We start from the raw sequence: 11,997 nt of genomic DNA, 5'->3' as shown, positions 1-11,997 counted from the left end.
CAAGTTCATGCTAGTTACACTAAAACAACGAGATCGAGCATATAAATCATATAATCATGTTAGACTTGAGCCATAGACACTAATTAACACTTTTATAAGTTAAAAACATAAAGAACACAAAATCTACTGATTTTAGGAAGTTACCCAAATGTAATGAAATCGGTATGGAATCGAAGAGGAAGATGCAAGGATCACGAATTTGTAATTTGTTTTGTTGCTAGCTTCCTAATCCGAATTTAGATGATGAATTCTTGTTGGTGTTCTTGAGAGAAAAAGGGAGTAGAAGAAAGATGGAGATGTTGAAATGAGAGGAGGAGGTTGAAGGTTTGACTAGTTGACCTAGTCAAATCTTTGGCCTCTTGGCAAGTTTAGTCCCTCTAATTTGAATCGGGTGCGTGAATTACCTAAATGAGATAATTTAAAACGCGTATCAACGGGAGATGTTATAAACATATAACGGAGTTTAAATTAGTATAACGGAAAAGTAAATGGAAAAAGGCGGGATGTTACAGTATACGTGTCTATGGTATCTCAAGATTACATAATATACAATATAAATTGATTAGGTTATGGTTGGAATAGATTTATTACTAACTTTCACGTAGGTAAAATGAGTAGTTTTTATCAATCTTGTTTTACTCGCCATTTCTTCGTTTCTAATCCGTTTTGAGTGATTCCAGTGGCCACAGATTGGTATTGAACTTAACTTTATGAATCTAAATAGAAAAAGTATAAGTTTATAGTCGGAAATACAAGTTACAAGTCGTTTTTGAAAGAGGTAGTCATTTCCGTCGAAAGAACGACATCTTGATGACCATTTTGAAAAACATACTTTCACTTTGAGTTTAACCATGATTTTTGGATATAGTTTTATGTTCATAAGAAAAACCATTTTTCCAAAAGTATAGCTTTTAAATCAAAGTTCTTCTTAGCTTTTAATTGTCCCAACCAAAACAGCCACCGGTTTCACTACGACGGCGTATATCCAGTTTTATGGTGTTTATCGTGTTTCCGGGTTTTAAATCATTAAGTTAGTATATCATATAGATATAGAACATGTTTTTAGTTGATTTTAAAAGTCTAGTTAGAAGGATTAACTTTATTTGCGAACAAGTTTAGAATTAACTAAACTATGTTCTAGTGATTACAAGTTTATAACGTTGAATAAGACAGCTTTTTATGTATGAATCGAATGATGTTATGAACATCATTACTATCTCAAGTTCCTTGGATAAACCTACTGGAAATGAGAAAAATGGATCTAGCTTCAAAGGATCCTTGGATGGTTTGAAAGTTCTTGAAGCAGAATCATGACACGAAAACAATTTCAAGTAAGATTTCCACTCGAAATAAGATTGTTATAGTTATAGAAATTGAATTAAAGTTTGAATATGATTATTACCTTGTATTAGAAATATAACCTACTGTAAGTAACAAAGGTTTCTTGATCTTGGATGATTACTTGGAATGGATTTAGAAAACTTGGAAGTAAACTTGCAATCTTGGAAGTATTCTTGATTTTATGAAACTAGAACTTTTGGAATTTATGAAGAACACTTAGAACTTGAAAATAGAACTTGAGAGAGATCTATTAGATGATGAAAATTGAAGAATGAAAGTGTTTGTAGGTGTTTTTGGTCGTTGGTGTATGGATTAGATATAAAGGATATGTAATTTTGTTTTCATGTAAATAAGTCATGAATGATTACTCATATTTTTGTAATTTTATGAGATATTTCATGCTAGTTGCCAAATGATGGTTCCCAAATGTGTTAGGTGACTCACATGGGCTGCTAAGAGCTGATCATTGGAGTGTATATACCAATAGTACATACATCTAAAAGCTGTGTATTGTACGAGTACGAATACGGGTGCATACGAGTAGAATTGTTGATGAAACTGAACGAGGATGTAATTGTAAGCATTTTTGTTAAGTAGAAGTATTTTGATAAGTGTCTTGAAGTCTCTCAAAAGTGTATGAATACATATTAAAACACTACATGTATATACATTTTAACTGAGTCGTTAAGTCATCGTTAGTCGTTACATGTAAGTGTTGTTTTGAAACCTTTAGGTTAACGATCTTGTTAAGTGTTGTTAACCCAATGTTTATAATATCAAATGAGATTTTAAATTATTATATTATCATGATATTATGATGTATAAATATCTCTTAATATGATATATATACATTAAATGTCGTTACAACGATAATCGTTACATATATGTCTTGTTTCAAAATCATTAAGTTAGTAGTCTTGTTTTTACATATGTAGTTCATTGTTGATATACTTAATGATATGTTTACTTATCATAATATCATGTTAACTATATATATCTATATATATATATGTCATCATATAGTTTTTACAAGTTTTAACGTTCGTGAATCACCGGTCAACTTGGGTGGTCAATTGTCTATATGAAACCTATTTCAATTAATCAAGTCTTAACAAGTTTGATTGCTTAACATGTTGGAAACACTTAATCATGTAAATTACAATTTCATTTAATATATATATATATATATATATATATATATATATATATATATATATATATATATATATATATATATATATATATATATATATATAAACATGGAAAAGTTCGGGTCACTACAATACCTACCCGTTAAATAAATTTCGTCCCGAAATTTTAAGCAGTTGGAGGTGTTGACGTATCTTCTGGAAATAAATGCGGGTATTTCTTCTTCATCTAATCTTCTCATTCCCAGGTGAACTCGGGTCCTCTACGAGCATTCCATCGAACCTTAACAATTGGTATCTTGTTTTGCTTAAGTTTTTTAACCTCACAATCCATTATTTCGACGGGTTCTTCGATGAATTGAAGTTTTTCGATGATTTGGATTTCATCTAATGGAATAGTGAGATCTTCTTTAGCAAAACATTTCTTCAAATTCAAGACGTGGAAAGTGTTATGTACAGCCGCGAGTTGTTGAGGTAATTCAAGTCGGTAAGCTACTGGTCCGACACGATCAATAATCTTGAATGGTCCAATATACCTTGGATTTAATCCCTCGTTTACCAAATCGAACAACGCCTTTCCAAGTTGCAACTTTAAGCATGACCATCTCTCTAATTTCAAATTCTATATCTTTTCTTTTAATGTCAGCGTAGCTCTTTTGTCTACTTTGGGCAGTTTTCAACCGTTGTTGAATTTGGATGATCTTCTCGGTAGTTTCTTGTATTATCTCCGGACCCGTAATCTGTCTATCCCCCACTTCACTCCAACAAATCGGAGACCTGCACTTTCTACCATAAAGTGCTTCAAACGGCGCCATCTCAATGCTTGAATGGTAGCTGTTGTTGTAGGAAAATTCTGCTAACGATAGATGTCGATCCCAACTGTTTCCAAAATCAATAACACATGCTTGTAGTATGTCTTCAAGCGTTTGTATCGTCCTTTCACTCTGCCCATCAGTTTGTGGATGATAGGAAGTACTCATGTCTAGACGAGTTCCTAATGCTTGTTGTAATGTCTGCCAGAATCTTGAAATAAATCTGCCATCCCTATCAGAGATAATAGATATTGGTATTCCATGTCTGGAGATGACTTCCTTCAAATACAGTCGTGCTAACTTCTCCATCTTGTCATCTTCTCTTATTGGCAGGAAGTGTGCTGATTTGGTGAGACGATCAACTATTACCCAAATAGTATCAAAACCACTTGCAGTCCTTGGCAATTTAGTGATGAAATCCATGGTAATGTTTTCCCATTTCCATTCCGGGATTTCAGGTTGTTGAAGTAGACCTGATGGTTTCTGATGCTCAGCTTTGACCTTAGAACACGTCAAACATTCTCCTACGTATTTAGCAACATCGGCTTTCATACCCGGCCACCAAAAATGTTTCTTGAGATCCTTTTACATCTTCCCCGTTCCAGGATGTATTGAGTATCTGGCTTTATGAGCTTCTCTAAGTACCATTTCTCTCATATCTCCAAATTTTGGTACCCAAATCCTTTCAGCCCTATACCGGGTTCTGTCTTCTCGAATATTAAGATGCTTCTCCGATCCTTTGGGTATTTCATCCTTTAAATTTCCCTCTTTTAAAACTCCTTGTTGCGCCTCCTTTATTTGAGTAGTAAGGTTATTGTGAATCATTATATTCATAGATTTTACTCGAATGGGTTCTCTGTCCTTCCTACTCAAGGCGTCGGCTACCACATTTGCCTTCCCCGGGTGGTAACGAATCTCAAAGTCGTAATCATTCAACAATTCAATCCACCTACGCTGCCTCATATTCAGTTATTTCTGATTAAATATGTGTTGAAGACTTTTTTGGTCGGTATATATAATACTTTTGACCCCATATAAGTAGTGCCTCCAAGTTTTTAATGCAAAAACAACCGCGCCTAATTCCAAATCATGCGTCGTATAATTTTGTTCGTGAATCTTCAATTGTCTAGAAGCATAAGCAATTACTTTTGTTCGTTGCATTAATACACAACCGAGACCTTGCTTTGAGGCGTCACAATATATCACAAAATCATCATTCCCTTCAGGTAATGACAATATAGGTGCCGTAGTTAACTTTTTCTTCAATAACTGAAACGCTTTCTCTTGTTCATCCTTCCATTCAAATTTCTTCCCTTTATGCGTTAATGCAGTCAAGGGTTTTGCTATTCTGGAAAAGTCTTGGATGAACCTTCTGTAGTAACCAGCTAGTCCTAAAAACTGGCGTATGCGTTTCGGAGTTTTCGGGGTTTCCCACTTTTCAACAGTTTCTATCTTTGCCGGATCCACCTTGATACCTTCTTTGTTCACTATGTGATCGAGGAATTGAACTTCTTCCAACCAAAATGCACACTTTGAAAATTTAGCGTACAATTCTTCCTTCCTCAATACTTCTAACACCTTTCTCAAATGTTCACCGTGTTCTTGGTCATTCTTTGAGTAAATAAATATGTCATCAATGAAAACAATGACAAACTTGTCAAGGTATGGTCCACACACTCGGTTCATAAGGTCCATGAACACAGCTGGTGCATTAGTTAAACCAAACGGCATGACCATAAACTCGTAATGACCGTAACGTGTTCTAAAAGCAGTCTTTGGAATATCATCTTCCTTTACTCGCATTTGATGATATCCAGAACGTAAATCGATCTTCGAATAAACCGTCGAGCCTTGTAATTGATCAAATAAGTCGTCAATTCTTAGCAGTGGATAACGGTTTTTGATGGTAAGTTTGTTCAACTCTCTGTAGTCAATACACAACCTAAATGTACCATCTTTCTTCTTGACAAACAAAACAGGAGCTCCCCATGGTGATGTGCTTGATCGAATGAAACCATGTTCTAATAGTTCTTGCAGTTGGCTTTGCAGTTCTTTCATCTCACTGGGTGCGAGTCTGTAAGGAGCACGAGCTATTGGTGCAGCTCCTGGTACAAGATCTATTTGAAATTCAACAGATCGATGTGGAGGTAGTCCTGGTAATTCTTTCGGAAATACATCGGGAAATTCGTTTGCGACAAAAACATCATTGATGCTCTTTTCTTCAGTTTGTACTTTCTCGACGTGTGCTAGAACAGCATAGCAACCTTTTCTTATTAGTTTTTGTGCCTTCATATTACTAATAAGATGTAGCTTCGTGTTGCCCTTTTCTCCGTACACCATTAAGGGTTTTCCTTTTTCTCGTATAATGCGAATTGCATTTTTGTAACAAACGATCTCTGCTTTCACTTCTTTCAACCAGTCCATACCGATTATCACATCAAAACTCCCTAACTCTACTGGTATCAAGTCAATCTTAAATATTTCGCTACACAGTTTAATTTCTCGATTCCGGCATATATTATCTGCTGAAATTAATTTACCGTTTGCTAATTCGAGTAAAAATTTACTATCCAACGGCGTCAATGGACAACTTATTTTAGCACAAAAATCTCTACTCATATAGCTTCTATCCGCACCCGAATGAAATAAAACGTAAGCAGATTTATTGTCAATAAGAAACGTACCCGTAACAAGCTCCGGGTCTTCCTGTGCCTCTGCCGCATTAATATTGAAAACTCTTTCGCTGCCTTGTCCATTCGTGTTCTCCTGGTTCGGGCAATTTCTAATAATGTGGCCCGATTTTCCACATTTATAACAAACTACATTGGCATAACTTGCTCCGACACTACTTGCTCCGCCATTACTCGTTCCGACACCATTTGTTCCTTTCGTTCTGTTAACCCCTGGTCCGTAGACCTCACACTTCGCCGCGCTATGACCATTTCTTTTACACTTGTTGCAAAATTTGGTGCAGAACCCGGAGTGATACTTTTCACACCTTTGGCATAGCTGCTTCTGATTGTTGTTGTTGTTGCGGTTATTATTGTTGTTAAGATGATTGTTGTAGTTGCTGCTGCTGTTGTTGTTGTTGTTGTTGTTGTTGTTGTTGTTGTTGTTGTTGTTGTTGTTGGGCCGTTTGTTGTAGTTGCGATTGATGTTGCGATTGTTAGGATAGTTGTTGCGATTATTGTTGTAATTGCTGCTGTTGTTGTATTGGTGATTCTTATCACCGTTTTCCTCCCATTTTCTTTTGACTTGCTTCACATTGGCCTCTTTAGCAGTCTGTTCTTTAATTCTTTCTTCAATCTGGTTCACTAGTTTGTGAGCCATTCTACATGCCTGTTGTATGGAGGCGGGCTCGTGTGAACTTATATCTTCTTGGATTCTTTCCGGTAATCCTTTCACAAACGTGTCGATCTTCTCTTCCTCATCTTCGAACGCTCCCGGACACAATAGGCATAATTATGTGAATCGTCTTTCGTACGTGGTAATATCAAATCCTTGTGTTCGTAACCCTCTAAGTTCTGTCTTGAGCTTATTGACCTCGGTTCTGGGACGGTACTTCTCGTTCATCAAGTGCTTGAATGCTGACCACGGTAGTGCGTAAGCATCATCTTGTCCCACTTGCTCTAGATAGGTATTCCACCATGTTAACGCAGAACCTATGAACGTATGCGTAGCGTACTTCACTTTGTCCTCTTCAGTACACTTACTTATGGCAAACACCGATTCGACCTTCTCGGTCCACCGTTTCAATCCGATCGGTCCTTCGGTTCCATCAAATTCCAAAGGTTTGCAGGCAGTGAATTCTTTGTAGGTGCATCCTACACGATTTCCTGTACTGCTAGATCCAAGGTTATTGTTGGTATGTAGCGCAGCATGTACTGCGGCTATGTTTGAAGCTAGAAAAGTACGAAATTCCTCTTCATTCATATTCACGGTGTGTCGAGTAGTCGGTGCCATTTCCTTCAAAATAGTCAAATGGAACAAGTTAATCATACAGAATATTAAGAGTAGTTAATAGTATTTCGTAGCATAATATGAACTCATTTATAAAAGCTTTTTCTTCATATTAGCGTTTTATAAGTTTAAATTCGGGTAGTACCTACCCGTTAAGTTCATACTTAGTAGCTAATATACAATTCAACTACTACAATTCTATATGAAAAACTGATTATAATAATATTTCGCGTTCAAACTTTTATACAATATTTTAAAAACTTACAATACCGCTTATTTTACATAAAGCATGAAATATAGCACACAATAACTTTGATACAAGATAGTTTTGAAGATAATTCTAGCTAGTACACAAGTCGTTCAGTAAAGGCAATAAAGACACGTAATTCATACGTCCAGAAACAAGTCATGCATTCTGGTTTTACTAGGACTACTTCCCATCCTTGGTCTTGTGGAACATAACCGTTATGGCCATTGATAAGACAGCGTGTTGTAACGTCGTCAAAGGGACGAGGGTTACATAATGTCCAACAGTCCCGTAACAATCTAAAAACCTTGTTTCTCACCCCAACTACTGAGTCCTTTACTTGTGGAAATGTTTTGTTTAATAGTTGTAGCCCGATGTTCTTTTTCTCACTTTGGTGAGAAGCGAACATTACTAACCCGTAAGCATAACATGCTTCTTTATGTTGCATGTTAGCCGCTTTTTCTAAATCATGAAGTCCTATATTCGGATACATTGAGTCAAAATAATTTCTTAACCCGTTGCGTAAAATAGCATTTGGGTTCCCCGCAATATATGCGTCAAAGTAAACACATCGTAACTTATGGGTTTCCCAATGTGATATCCCCCATCTTTCAAACGAAATCCTTTTATAAACCAAGGCATTCTTGGAACGTTCTTCGAATGTCTTACAAACTGATTTTGCCATAAATAGTTGTGCCGAGGAATTCTGACCGACTCTAGACAAGATTTCATCAATCATGTCTCCGGGTAAGTCTTCAAAAATATTGGGTTGTCTATCCATTTTGTGTTTTTATACTGTAAAATAGACAAGAGTTAGATTCATAAAAGATACTTATTAATACAAGCAATTTTTACATATATCGTAAAGCATAAGCACACTATATTACATATATTACACCGCACAAATACAACTATCTTATTCCGACTCACTCGTTTCTTCTTTTTCGAACTTGGTTCTTTTTGCTAAGTTTTTAGGGATATATGATGTTTCCCTAATACGAGCTGTCGTTTTCCACATTGGTCTAGAAAAACCTGGTGGTTTAGAGGTTCCCGGGTTATTGTTAAAACTTAAGAAATACGGGTGTTGACGATACATATAAAGTTCATCGGGGTTGGAATCAGATTTCTCTATTTTTATGCCCTTTCCCTTATTATTCTCTTTTCCCTTTTTAAATTCAGTTGGGGTAATTTCTATAACATCATCGGAAACCTCGTCGGGATCAGATTCATCGGAGAATTGGTAATCCTCTCAATATTTTGCTTCCTTGGCGGAAACACCGTTGACCATAATTAACCTTGGTCGGTTGGTTGAGGATTTTCTTTTACTTAACCGTTTTATTATTTCCCCCACCGGTTCTATTTCTTCTTCCGGTTCCTCCTCCTCCGGTTCCGATTCTTCTTCCGGTTCCGATTCTTCTTCCGGTTCCTCTTCGGGAACTTGTGAATCAGTCCACGAATCATTCCAAATTACATTTGACTCTTCATTATTATTAGGTGAGTCAATGGGACTTGTATTAGAGGTAGACATCTATCACATAATATCAAATACGTTAAGAGATTAATATATCACATAATATTTACATGTTAAAAATATATAGTTTCCAACAAAATTTGTTAAGCAATCATTTTTCAAGTAAACACGGTCGAAGTCCAGACTCACTAATGCATCCTAACAAACTCGATAAGACACACTAATGCAAAATTCTGGTTCTCTAAGACCAACGCTCGGATACCAACTGAAATGTCCCGTTCTTATTGATTAAAAACGTTGCATATTAATTGATTTCGTTGCGAGGTTTTGACCTCTATATGAGACGTTTTTCAAAGACTGCATTCATTTTAAAACAAACCATAACCTTTATTTCATAAATAAAGGTTTAAAAAGCTTTACGTAGATTATCAAATAATGATAATCTAAAATATCCTGTTTACACACGACCATTACATAATGGTTTACAATACAAATATGTTACATCGAAATCAGTTTCTTGAATGCAGTTTTTACACAATATCATACAAACATGGACTCCAAATCTTGTCCTTATTTTAGTATGCAACAGCGGAAGCTCTTAGTATTCACCTGAGAATAAACATGCTTTAAACGTCAACAAAAATGTTGGTGAGTTATAGGTTTAACCTATATATATCAAATTGTAACAATAGACCACAAGATTTCATATTTCAATACACATCCCATACATAGAGATAAAAATCATTCATATGGTGAACACCTGGTAACCGACATTAACAAGATGCATATATAAGAATATCCCCATCATTCCGGGACACCCTTCGGATATGATATAAATTTCGAAGTACTAAAGCATCCGGTACTTTGGATGGGGTTTGTTAGGCCCAATAGATCTATCTTTAGGATTCGCGTCAATTAGGGTGTCTGTTCCCTAATTCTTAGATTACCAGACTTAATAAAAAGGGGCATATTTGATTTCGATAATTCAACCATAGAATATAGTGTCACGTACTTGTGTCTATTTTGTAAATCATTTATAAAACCTGCATGTATTCTCATCCCAAAAATATTAGATTTTAAAAGTGGGACTATAACTCACATTCACATATTTTTACTTCGTCGGGAAGTAAGACTTGGCCACTGGTTGATTCATGAACCTATAACAATATATACATATATATCAAAGTATGTTCAAAATATATTTACAATACTTTTAATACATTTTGATGTTTTAAGTTTATTAAGTCAGCTGTCCTCGTTAGTAACCTACAACTAGTTGTCCACAGTTAGATGTACAGAAATAAATCGATAAATATTATCTTGAATCAATCCACGACCCAGTGTATACGTATCTCAGTATTGATCACAACTCAAACTATATATATATTTTGGAATCAACCTCAACCCTGTATAGCTAACTCCAACATTCACATATAGAGTGTCTATGGTTGTTCCGCAATATATATATAGATGGGTCGACATGATAGGTCGAAACATTGTATACGTGTCTATGGTATCTCAAGATTACATAATATACAATATAAGTTGATTAGGTTATGGTTGGAATAGATTTATTACTAACTTTCACGTAGGTAAAATGAGTAGTTTTTATCAATCTTGTTTTACTCGCCATTTCTTCGTTTCTAATCCGTTTTGAGTGATTCCAGTGGCCACAGTTTCCTATTGAACTTAAATTTATGAATATAAATATAAAAAGTATAAGTTTATAGTCGGAAATACAAGTTACAAGTCGTTTTTGAAAGAGGTAGTCATTTCCGTCGAAAGAACGACATCTTGATGACCATTTTGAAAAACATACTTTCACTTTGAGTTTAACCATGATTTTTGGATATAGTTTCATGTTCATAAGAAAAATCATTTTTCCAAAAGTATAGCTTTTAAATCAAAGTTCTTCTTAGCTTTTAATTATCCCAACCAAAACAGCCCCCGGTTTCACTACGACGGCGTATATCCAGTTTTATGGTGTTTATCGTGTTTCCGGATTTTAAATCATTAAGTTAGCATATAATATAGATATAGAACATGTTTTTAGTTGATTTTAAAAGTCTAGTTAGAAGGATTAACTTTATTTGCGAACAAGTTTAGAATTAACTAAACTATGTTCTAGTGATTACAAGTTTATAACGTTGAATAAGACAGCTTTTTATGTATGAATCGAATGATGTTATGAACATCATTTCTATCTCAAGTTCCTTGGATAAACCTACTGGAAATGATAAAAATGGATCTAGCTTCAAAGGATCCTTGGATGGCTTGAAAGTTCTTGAAGCAGAATCATGACACGAAAACAATTTCAAGTAAGATTTCCACTCGAAATAAGATTGTTATAGTTATAGAAATTGAATTAAAGTTTGAATATGATTATTACCTTATATTAGAAAGATAACCTACTGTAAGTAACAAAGGTTTCTTGATCTTGAATGATTACTTGGAATGGATTTAGAAAACTTGGAAGTAAACTTGCAATCTTGGAAGTATTCTTGATTTTATGAAACTAGAACTTTTGAAATTTATGAAGAACACTTAGAACTTGAAGATAGAACTTGAGAGAGATCAATTAAATGAAGAAAATTGAAGAATGAAAGTGTTTGTAGGTGTTTTTGGTCGTTGGTGTATGGATTAGATATAAAGGATATGTAATTTTGTTTTCATGTAAATAAGTCATGAATGATTACTCATATTTTTGTAATTTTATGAGATATTTCATGCTAGTTGCCAAATGATGATTCCCACATGTGTTAGGTGACTCACATGGGCTGCTAAGAGCTGATCATTGGAGTGTATATACCAATAGTACATACATCTAAAAGCTGTGTATTGTACGAGTAAGAATACGGGTGCATACGAGTAGAATTGTTGATGAAACTGAACGAGGATGTAATTGTAAGCATTTTTGTTAAGTAGAAGTTTTTTGATAAGTGTCTTGAAGTCTTTCAAAAGTGTATGAATACATATTAAAACACTACATGTATATACATTTTAACTGAGTCGTTAAGT

The sequence above is a fragment of the Rutidosis leptorrhynchoides genome, chromosome 10, assembly GCF_046630445.1.
Source record: "Rutidosis leptorrhynchoides isolate AG116_Rl617_1_P2 chromosome 10, CSIRO_AGI_Rlap_v1, whole genome shotgun sequence".
Lineage (NCBI taxonomy): Eukaryota > Viridiplantae > Streptophyta > Magnoliopsida > Asterales > Asteraceae > Rutidosis > Rutidosis leptorrhynchoides.
Note: the sequence above shows the minus strand (reverse complement) of the source record.